The 12,077-nt window shown below is 43.0% G+C and overlaps 1 protein-coding gene across 2 annotated transcripts in view; it reads left to right on the forward strand.

Moving 5' to 3' along the window:
- Positions 1–12,077, forward strand: part of SLC25A40 (solute carrier family 25 member 40) — a 218,394-nt gene that overhangs the window by 141,358 nt on the left and 64,959 nt on the right. The window lies entirely within an intron of this gene.

Consider the following 12,077-nt stretch of genomic DNA (forward strand, 5'->3'; position numbering starts at 1 on the left):
GCACCCCAGCATTGCCGCCGGCACGATTACAAGCCAGCGTCAATGTGGTCAGTTTTCTGCTGTGCCATCGGGCAGAAATGCTGTTTCTGCCTTCTGGTCCAGCAGAAAACTCGTAACAGGGCCAGCTGATGGAAGACCGGAGTGATGGTCTTCTGACCCAAAGAGTCGCCAAACTCAGAATGATGTCTTTAGTGAGGTAAAATATCTAAATATAGTAAGCTTCATTAGTATGGTGGATACTGGCAATACAGCAAGGTTATTCAGGATGAGCAATCCTTGCACTGCACCCTGAAACATCATTAATTGGAGGTGATGGAAAAAGAAAGAGTGAGAAAGAGAGGTGGCATCTACATTAGTGTGCGGTTTGTTGATCTCAGGAAACACACCCAGATCTAAGACTATATTCCAGCACACCACAGACTCTTCTTTTATTAATTCACTTTGAAAATGGATCAAAACAAATCATTGCAAGGTGCACTTCGTTCACAACTGCCTGCCTTCCCGACCTTTAAGTGTAAAACAAAGCAATTGAAAAATAACACGGTTTTCTTGAATACCCATGTATAACTATTATTGAATGTATATAAAGGCAACTGTTAATCTTGTAATTTGAAAAAATAATACAAATTATTTTAATTAAAATGTTCCAAATATTCTTTATACATCATTGAGAATGGTTACTCTGAATGCACCAGAAATGCAAGCTAAATTGACATATGCGACTAGCCTCCACCCAGAAGGCATGGGAGTTGGGTGGAGCTATGTTCTGCGTTAAGTCACGTTCACGGGGTTCACACTTGTGAACTTCCTTTACCACAGGGATGGTACTGGGGGACCTGCTATTGGTACTCATTTGCAACTCCTTGTATTGTTTGTGACTTAAGATCTAAGGGTACCGACTAAGCTCTGTCTTGATACCGTCAGTATTGAAGGTCTTGTAACTGAACTCTAAGCAGATAGTTATGTGGCTGTTATGTGCTATAAATGATGACATCTCCCCTAGCATGAATGATAGATGCTCGGTATACCACTATTAATAGCTGCAGTCCATATCTTAAATGTTGACAGCATTTACTTGTATGAACGTTGGCAGCTCTCCTAGACATAAAGGTTAGAAGTCGGCAGACACTGGCGTAGGTTTAAACCGCACCCCAAGCATACATTTTGACAGCCCCCATGGCATAATGAATGACTCCACTCCCATGTATTGACCAAGTATCAGCTTTTAATGTAGAGTGGCTAGTTGTCAGAGGTTAGCTGTTGTTACAGGCTGTTAGAAATGGGGTCTTTGGTTGACAGTCAGGTTACCCCCTGTTCAAGCAAGGACCCTTACTCTAGTCAGGGTAAAAGAGAATCACCCTCAGCTAACACCTGCTTACGTAGCTTGGCAGTGTAGTAGGCTTAACTTCAGAGTGCTAGGTGTAAAGTATTTGTACCAACACACACAGTAACTTAATGAAAACACTACAAAATGACACAACACCAGTTTAGAAGAATGGGGAATATTTATCTAAACAAAACAAGACCAAGACGGCAAAAATCCGACATACATAAGTCAAGTTATGAATTTTTAAAGATTAAACTCAAAAATAGCGCTTAGAAACACAAAATGCTTTGATGAGGTGTTAACACGGCGTCGTGACGGAGTCATTCCCAACAAGCCAACACCAGCGGCGCCGGACACAGAGTCGCGTAGACCCCCAAGTACAGTACCTTTGGTGAAGAGTGAAAACAAGTCAATGCGCGAAGTAGGGGATCGTGGCGCCTGTGCTAAACGTTGAATCCACGCACTTCGAGCGGCGTTGGTCACGACGTGGTGCGCCGACTTTCACGGACTTCAGCAGCGCTGCAGCATCGTCGTGCCTGCGAAGGTCATCGCGTTCCAGCGAAGATCAAGGAGTCGGTTGCAGGTGGCGTCACCGGATTCAGCAGCGGCGTCGGTCCAAAGTCATCCGAAGTCGATTTCCTTGGATTTCCACCAGCTTTCCTTTCAAGGGACCAGGGACTGGATAGGGCACCACTTGTCAGAGCAGGAGTCTCTCCCGAGACTCCAGGTGCTGGCAGAAAGAAGTATTTGCTGTCCCTGAGACTTCAAACAACAGGAGGCAAGCTCTAAATCAAGCCCTTGGAGATTTCTTCACCAGATGGAAGGCACACAAAGTCCAGTCTTTGCCCTCTTACTCTGGCAGAAGCAGCAACTGCAGGATAGCTCCACAAAGCACAGTCACAGGCAGCTCTTCTTCCTCAGCTCTTCAGCTCTTCTCCAGGCAGAGGTTCCTCTTGTTTCCAGAAGTGTTCTAAAGTCTGTGGTTTTGGGTGCCCTTCTTATACCCAATTTCTCCTTTGAATTAGGCCTACTTCAAAGTAAATTCTCTTTTGAATGTGAAATCCTGCCTTCCCAGGCCAGGCCCCAGACACTCACCAGGGGGTCGGAGACTGCATTGTGTGAGGACAGGCACAGCCCTTTCAGGTCTAAGTGACCACTCCTCCCCTCCCTCCTAGCACAGATGGCTCATCAGGAAATGCAGGCTACACCCCAGCTCCCTTTGTGTCACTGTCTAGTGTGAGGTGCAATCAGCCCAACTGTCAAACTGACCCAGACAGGGAATCCACAAACAGGCAGAGTCACAGAAATGGTATAAGCAAGAAAATGCTCACTTTCTAAAAGTGGCATTTTCAAACACACAATCTTAAAATCAACTTTACTAAAAGATGTATTTTTAAATTGTGAGCTCAGAGACCCCACATGTCCATCCGCTCCTAAAGGGAATCTACACTTCAATCAGATTTAAAGGTAGCCCCCATGTTAACCTATGAGAGGGACAGGCCTTGCAACAGTGAAAAACGAATTTAGCAATATTTCACTGTCAGGACATATAAAACACATTACTATATGTCCTACCTTAACCATTCCCTGCACCCTGCCCTTGGGACTACCTAGGGCCTACCTTAGGGGTGTCTGACATAGAAGAAAAGGGAAGGTTTAGGCCTGGCAATTGGGTAAACTTGCCAAGTCAAATTTACAGTTAAAACTGCACACACAGACACTGCAATGGCAGGTCTGAGACATGATTACAGAGCTACTTATGTGGTTGGCACAACCGGTGCTGCAGGCCCACTAGTAGCATTTGATTTACAGGCCCTGTTACCTCCAGTGCACTTTACTAGGGACTTACTAGTAAATCAAATATGCCAATCACAGATAAACCAATCAACAATACAATTTATACAGAGATCATATTCACTTTAGCACTGGTTAGCAGTGGTAAAGTGCTTAGGGTTCAAAAGCCAACAACAACACGTCAGACAAAATAGGAGGCAGGAGGCAAAAAGATTGGGGATGACCCTGCATAAGCAAAAAAGTCCAACACAGGCGCTGCCAGTCCCTGCAGCATGGGTAGCACCAGTCTCTCTGCCTCAGAGGCAGCAATGGTCTTGGCAGCGTTGGTGTTCTTACTTCCGCTGGAAGAGTGTCCTTGCACCGTTGGCATGCCCGGGACCTCTTATTTTATAATGGGAAGGCGACATCTACTTGTTGGGGTTTGTCATGCACTTAAACAACTGCCTGAAGGTGGCAGTGGCACTCTAAAGTTTGATCCCGTCTGAGTCGCAGCATGCCAGCATTGGATCATTAAGATTTGAGTAGGAATTATTCATCCTCTTTGCTCTACATTGTTGTCCTTGGGCTGCATGGGGGTACAGTGAGCCGTTGACAAACTAAAATGACTCTAGAACTCCAGATACTCTTTGTCCGGTCTTTTCTCTGCCCTGTTTCCGGTTGAATTTGGTGCCTTATTCCATCAGCTTTCTCCATTTTCTGAGTGACAAGATTTTCTAGGTTTCTTCTGCCTTTTCCCTCTTTGGAACTAGTTATAGAAGGTATGAGTCACCTTTCATGTGCCTGGACTGCTAAGGATGGCATCACAGTGACTTGAGAGGATTGCATTTTTTAAAACAATTATTACAAACAGAAAGGAGTGATAACGCCATTCAGCCCTTGACACTGTCATGAAAGGATGCTCTAAAGTACACTTGATAAGATCCCTTCATGCCCCAAATCATTATTCTTATGTAGTAGTGTCCCTGGTGTATTAAACATCTTAGGATCAGCCATGGAATACTTATGGCAAAAACATGATCTATGCACTTGCAGATTAACCCTGAGCTCTTTCTGGGAATTAATTCAATATTAATTTTCCTGTCACAATTTTTAGAGTAGTCTTTATTTCCCCATGTACGACATTTGTGATGGACATATTTTCAGTTGGGTTTCAGAATATCTATCTGATGGTTCCTAGTTCTCCTACAGCAGTGCTTCCCAAACATTTTAGTACCCAAGTTTTAAAAGAACAAACTTTTGTGACCCATGTAGCTTGCTCCTTGTCTCCCCCGCACCTCCACCCACCCTTCTGTGAAGTCAGAACACCAAGATGCACGCTGACGTCACAATTCGTTTTCCCCACTGGATCAGGAAGCACCACATAAGGCCACTTTCTGCTTGGGTGGGGAAAACGGGCCCGAAAGGGCCTCCCCACCATTCAGAAAGTCCTGAGGGTATAGTCTCCCCTTTCACACAAGGCCTTCTTGAAATGGTTTCCTGGCCGTGAATCCCAACCGCACTGTGATCCACGGACAGTAAACCACACTAGGCACCAGGGATTACACTTGGCGGGGGGGAGGAGGTCGGTCCCCTGTGAAAATATGCCCCTGGAGCAGGGCTGACCCCCTGTGGGGACATTTTCTTTTTTTTTCCTTTTTTTTAGCAGCTGTATGGTCCACGATCGCCCCCCCCAACCCCCCTCCTCCAGGGAAACCATACAGCTATTATTAAAACATATATATATATATATATATATATATATATATATATATATATATATATATATATATATATATAGATAGATATAGATAAATATATATAGATATATATATAGATATTATAAGACAAAAAGAGTTCACCGCACTCCAAAAGCTCCAAAATCACAGTTTTATTAATGGAATTAAGCAACTACCAACGTGTTTCAACTCAAAAAGAGTCTTGTTCACGGCTCTTTTTGAGTTGAAACACATTGGTCGTTGCTTAATTCCATTAATAAAGACTGTGATTTTGGAGCTTTTGGAGTTCGGTGAACTCTTTTCATCTTATAAGATTAATTTGAGGTTGGTCCTCCTCGGCAGTGCAGTGCGCCATTCGTGTTTATTTAGGACCATTTGTTTTGTATGTGTGTATATATATATATATATATATATATATATATATATATACACACATATATATAATTCAACAAAAGTATTCACTGCACTCCATGAAGTTTCAATAGTGCCTATTTATTAATGCCAAAATAACAACCACCTACGCGTTTCAACTCCACAAGGAGTCTTGTTAAGACTCTGCAAAGAAAAATGTGAAACTGTTGTATTTAGGGAATGCGTTTAAAAGAGATTGCTTTAAGGACCTTGTGACTTTAAGGCCAAAGGATAAAAGGGTGGCCTTCTATACCACATGGGTACTTTTTGAATCTGACTAATTAACTACCTATGATTAAGGCTTGTATGGATAGCCGAAACGCGTCAGGAAAAACAATGAATATTTGATCGTATTGTCAGAAATGGATGAATAAAGTGCCTCTTATTGCTGCGAACTGGCTAAACGGCGCATTTCTCTTTTGCTAGAGATGTTTGTTTGGATTTTAGCTGGGTCTCCGTCCCCGCAGCGCCAAGGCCGCCCGAAAAGTGAAACGGCTTCTGCGGAGAGTTTGTGTTGGAATCAATACATATATATATATATATATATATATATATATACATATATATACATATAGATATTATACAGCTATATATATATATATATAAATATATATATATATATTAATTTTGTCAATGCGTGTGTGGTTTCCCGGGGTATGCGATCGGCCCCCAGGGAAACCACACCCACAAATAAAACTGATCTCTTTAAATATATACATATATAGGTTATATATCTATATTCGGCACCAGTTGTCTCACAGCTCGCGTATTCAAAGCAATGCATGTACTACAAGTGACATGCTTCAACCGTAGCTTTTAGGCAGCAATAAAAAAGTCAACCTAACTCTTGTGATTATGTTTCTGCTAGAAAAGGATCTGACTTTTATCTAGTGTCAGTTTTGATGCCCTAAAGTAGCGCAAAAGGTTTATATGCCGATTGCAAAGATCAAATCTGTATTGCATGTAAATAGCTGAGTGGATTAGTAAAGCCAACCATTACCTCATCTATAATACAAATGAAATGTATGTGCGAGGGGGACTATAGGGAGCTGAAGGGCACTTTTGCTGGGTGGCACTGAGGGAATCCGTGGAGGAGGTCATGGGACTGGACGCCAGAGGTACTAAAGACTGTGACGATTGGCATGTGACAGGGTGAAGTAATAGTGGGTCGTTTTTTTTTTTAGTGTTTTGAGAGAACGTGCTGATTGAGGGAAGATGCAAAAGTAAGGTGACCTTTACTGTTGCGGGCATCACGCACACACCCACCAGCAATTTTGTACCTGTCTATGTAGACTAGTGTTTTAGAGGGATAGTTTAGCCAGTAGCAGAAATGGCGTCTCGTTGGATGACTGCTGCTCAAGCCCTAACTCGGGTTTATAGAGGACAGCTCTGACGTAGGATCAGAGACTGAGACAGCATCTGAGGGATAGGACAGTGGTGCAAACTCTGAGCCCAACCCAGAGAGCAGGTGTATGCAGCAGCAAGCACAGAGAGTATGCTTTTGGGAGCTCCCCAATTTATTTCAACCCCAAATACCACCGCCCAAATCGTATTATGGAGACATCAAAATTATCTATCACAAAACAACCTTGTTTTGTTAAGAAGGCACCTGCGTTTTAGGTCCTTGGCTTGGCAGCCATATAAGGAAACCTACCAAACCCAGACATTTATGGAAACTAGACACCCGGGGGAGTCCACGGAGGTGTGGCTTGTGTTGATTCCTCAAAGTTTTCTTACCCAGAATACTCTGCAAAGGTGAAATGTTGGTTAAAACCTCTATTTTGTTTTCTTTCATTTCTGTCACACAAACTAAAGGAATATGCTGGGATCCCTAAAATTCCTACTACCTGTTTCCCCACCTGTCCTGATAAAAACACTACTCCACTTGAGTGCCTGTACCTAGCGCCTGCTTCAGGAATGGATCACCCCAGGGTCAAAAGTTGCCCTCTTTTAAGGACTAACATTGACAGTTGTGTGATCCATTCCTGGCACGGGTACTAGGGCTACCCACACAACAGAGGTACCATTTTTATCGGGAGACTTGGGGGAATGCTGGGTGGAAAAAAAGTTTGTGGTTCCCCTCAGATTCCGGAACTTTGCATCGCCGAAATGTGCAGCAAACATTTTTAGACAAATTTTGAGGTTTGCAAAGGATTCTGAGTAACAGAACCTAGTGAGAGCCCCACACGTCACCCAATTCTGGATTCCCCTAGGTGTCTACTTTCTATAAATGTATAGGTTTGGTAAGTTTCCTTAGGTGCCGGCTGAGCTAAAGGCCAAAATCCACAGTTAGACACTTTGCAAAAAAGAGGCCAGTTTTCATTGGGAAAATGTGATGTGCCCACATTGTGTTTTTGGTGCATTTCCTGCTGCGGGCACTAGGCCTAGCCACACAAGTGAGGTATCATTTGTATTGGTGGACTTAAGGGAATGCTGGGTAGAAGGAAAATTGTGTCTCCCCTCAGATTCCAGAATGTTGCAGCACCGACATTTGAGGGAAATATGTTTTTATAGCCCAATATTGATGTTTGAAAAGGATTCTGGGTGACAGAACCCAGTGAGAGCCCCAGACGTCACCCCATACTGGATTCCCCTAGCTGCCTACTTTCCCTAAATGTAGATGTTTGGTAGGTTTCCCTAGGTGCCAGCTGAGTTAGAGACCAAAATCCGCAGCTAGGCACTTTGCAAAAAACGTGTCCGTTTCCATTAGAAAAATGTGACGTGTCCATGTTGTGTTTTGGGGCATTTCCTGTTGCGGGCACTAGGCCTACGCACATAAGCGAGGTACCATTTTTAACGGGTGACTTGAGGGAATGTTAGGTGGAAGGAGGTTTGTGGCTCCCCACAGATTCCAGAACTTTGTAGGACCGAAATGTGAGGAAAGAGTGTTTTTCAGCCCAATTTTGAGGTTTGCAAAAGATTCTGGGTGACAGACCCCAGTGAGAGCCCCACAAGTCACCCCATTCTGGATTCCCCTAGGTGTCTACCTTCCATATATGTATGGGTTTGGTAGGTTTCCTCAGGTGCCGGCTGAGCTACAACCCAAAATCTACAGCTAGTCACTTTGCACAAAAACACATAATTTTAAAATGGAAAAATGTGATGTGTCCATCTTGCGTTTTGGGGCGTTTCCTGTCACAGGCACTTGGCCTATCCACACGAGTGAGGTACCTTTTTATCAGGAGACATGGGGGAACACAGAATAGAAGAACAGGTGTTTTTGCCAATTGTTTTTCTCTACCTTTTTGCCTTCCAAATGTAAGGCAGTGTGTAAGAAAGAAGTAATTTTAAGAAATGCCCTGTAATTCACATGCTAGTATGAGGACCCCCAAATTCAGAGATGTGCAAACAACCACTGTTTCTAAACTCCTTATTGTGTGCCCATTTTGGAAATATAAAGGTTTCCTTGATACATATTTTTCACTTTTTATATTTTACCAAATGAATTGTTGTAGACCCGGTATACAATGAAAACCCATTGCAAGGTGCAGCTCATTTATTGGCTTTGGGTACCTAGGGTTCTTGATGAACCCACAAGCCCTATATATCCCTGCAACCAGAAGAGTCCAGCAGATGTAACTGTATATTGCTTTAAAAAATCTGCCATAGCTGGAAAACATTACAGAAGAAAACGTGGACAGAAATGTTTTTTTCAACTCAGTTTCAATATTTTTTTATTTATTTCAGCTGTTATTTTCTGTAGGAAAATCTTGAAGGGTCTACACAAATGATCCCCTGCTAAATTCAGAATTTTGCCTACTTTTCAGAAATGTTTAGCTGTTCGGGATCCACCATGTGTTTCACACCCATTTCTGTCACTAACTGGATGGAGGCTGAAAGCACAAATAACAGTAAAAATGGGATATGGCCCAGTAAAATGCCAAAACTGTGTTGAACAATTTGGTTTTCTGATTCAAGTCTGCCTGTTCATGAAAGCTGGGAAGATGGTGATTTTAGCACCGCAAACCCTTTGTTGAAACCATTTGCAGGGGAAACAAAGCAATGCTTTCTTCTGCAGCACTTTTTCCCATAAAAAAAAAGCGTACATTTTATCTGTATTTTGGCTGATTTCTTGGTCTTCTCCAGGGGAACCCACAAACTCTGGATACCTTTACAATCGAGAGAATGTTTGGAAAAAAGGACACAAATTTGGCATGGATAGTTTAAGTGCCCAAGACGTTATGGGGGCCTAAGCACGAACTAGCCCAAATAGCCAAAAAAAGGGCTCAGCACTGAGGGGAAAAGGCCCAGCAGCTAAGGGGTCAATGGACATCAGTCAGGGGTGACTTTTTATTTTTAAAGTAATAACAGCACCTGTTTGTAAACATCACAACCCTGACCACACCCTTTGATACCAGACAGTGGTCAAGATATTGAGCTGCCTATAAAGGTGGTAGATGGTAACTGGACTGGAGTCTGGAGCCGGAACACTTTTCGAAGTAGGGTGCTGGACTGTAGCATCTAATCACTAAAATCACAAGGCTTCGGAAAAATCTTGGTGTTGATAATGGTGATTTTAGCAGCTTTGGCAGCAGAGTATGAGGTGAGGCCTCATGTCAATTCTGGTGCTAAAACGAGGCCCAGTGGTGCATTTTTGAATAAAAATAATAATACATATATATATGTAGCAACAGGATGGAACATTTTGAGCAAAGCTTTGAATTTGCCCACTGAGGTTTTTAATTTTGATAGTTTATATATATAGAAAATCAAAGATGTAATGAGTGCTGTCATTTGTGGGGTAATTAGCAGTGCATGGCAAGGGCACGAGTTATGGTCACCTTAGGGCACGATCTGATTGGCTGCCAACAATTGAACAAGGATGTGTTGGCTGCCACGTTGGGACTCTGCTTCAGCCGAGTCGTGGAAAAAAAGATAAAAATAAAAACAAAAGGGGCCATGGTAGGTGCACCCTGACCCCTTAGCTCTATTGGTGGGGGTGACTATAACTCTCACCCCTGCCATGCACAGTTTTTTCATCAGAAATGTTACTGCAAATATTACATTGATATTATCAATGATGTTATCAAAGATGTCATGAGTGCCATCATCTGTGGGGTAATTAGCAGTGCATGGCAAGAGCATGACGAAGTGTTGGCAGCAATGTTAGGACTCTGCTTCAGCCGAGTCCTAGAAAAAAAAGATGAAAAAAAAACAAAATGGGCCAGGGTAGGTACACCCTGACCCCTTAGCTCTGGTGCTGGGGGGATCCCCCCTGACCCGTGAGCACAAAAACATTCTTTTAAATTTACGGCAGAAATCTCAGCAGATCCACTGTGAAGGAAAACAGCGAGCAGGCTCTCACAGTGGTTTCTGTGAAGCCCCCTGAGAATGCCGGGTCCCGGGGAATTGAAATTATCAAGCTCCGGGGACCACCACCTCCCCAGGGGTTCCAGTCAAAAACAGTGCAGGGGAGCCACCGGGTCCCCCATAGCTCCGGGGACTGGCGCCTTCCCAGGCCTTTAATCAAAAGAAATACTGGGCTGCCCCACAACCTCAGGGACCGCGATCTCTCCGGGGCTTTTATCAAAAGTAATGCAGGGGACCACCCAGCACCTCCGCAGCATTGGGGACCACAACCTCCCCAGGGCTTTCATCAAAAATAATTAGACTGCAAACACAGCCCAAGGGCACTGGATCACTTTACTTGAGCACCAGAATACATTAGACATGATCAGATTCATTTTATTTGAAGCACAGGAGATTGTGATTTTGTCCATAATTAAAACACTTTGAACTATGTCCAGGACTGGAATCTGGCTTCCCAGATAAAACAGCAGCTCTAGCTAATGAGCCACATCCATATTTCTGAATGTGGTTGTGAAACGTGTTCTGGTTATGTATAATCATATCTGATGACTAAATTTTTTTTAAAAATGCCCTTTGTGAAGTAAAAAACAGGAGCAACATATACTGAGACTTTGGGGAATACTAGACAGAATTTGTTGAAAAACTGGTTTTAGGGCCATAGTTCAGTACTTTTTTACTGGTGCAGAAACAGGACTATATTATTTTGATATAGACTAGAACTTTCACAAGCCAACAAAAATCAGTTCACAGTCCATACTTTTGGGAAATGCTGTCCTACAGGACAAACATTCTTTTCTTTGCATCCTGTTTTTCTACTGTACACTATTTGACCCATATACGTGCATGCTACTTCACAGAATAACGTGTTGTAAAGTGAACTCCATAGAATTCATTCAAGATTGTTTCTGCAGCCTGTAAGCTTCATATAAAAAGACATTACTTGGCCAAACAAGGAAAATTAAGATTTTTAGTTCCTTTTGCTTGTGGCTTTATGGTTTGTTGGCATACATAATATACATGTCCTGTCTCTCCCCTGACAACGTCCTTTTTGGCTGGAATTATGAGTTTGCTGGGATACAAGCACAGCTGACCTGTGTTCTGGACAAGGATACAAGGCTGGAAGAGACATTGGCCTTCCATTCGCTTCTCGTGGCCCCCTGATACTACCTGTGTTGTCCATTGTAAGCGAGGACCATGCAGTTGGGCACTTGGTACCTCAATTAGTGCATTGGGCAGAGTGGGAATATGGCTCGTGCACCCCGGTCTACTGGAACCATTTTTTTTTTTTAACGTCTGTGTTGCCATAAACAATTTCTTTCCAGTGTTTAAAAAAGAAGCACATGTTGATTCATATTGTTCTTTCTCTGCCGTCAAAATTAAAGTAGGTCTTCACAGTATTTCTATGTGATGTTCCTTCTTTGTTTCTTCTCCTTTTTGCTCTCGTTGCATCAAGCTTGTGGTCTGTCTTCTTTGCGAAATGCTTTGATGTTCTTTACCATCACTGTCCTAGCATTACATAC

This window comes from Pleurodeles waltl, chromosome 10 (genome assembly GCF_031143425.1).
Source record: "Pleurodeles waltl isolate 20211129_DDA chromosome 10, aPleWal1.hap1.20221129, whole genome shotgun sequence".
Classification (NCBI taxonomy): Eukaryota; Metazoa; Chordata; class Amphibia; order Caudata; family Salamandridae; genus Pleurodeles; species Pleurodeles waltl.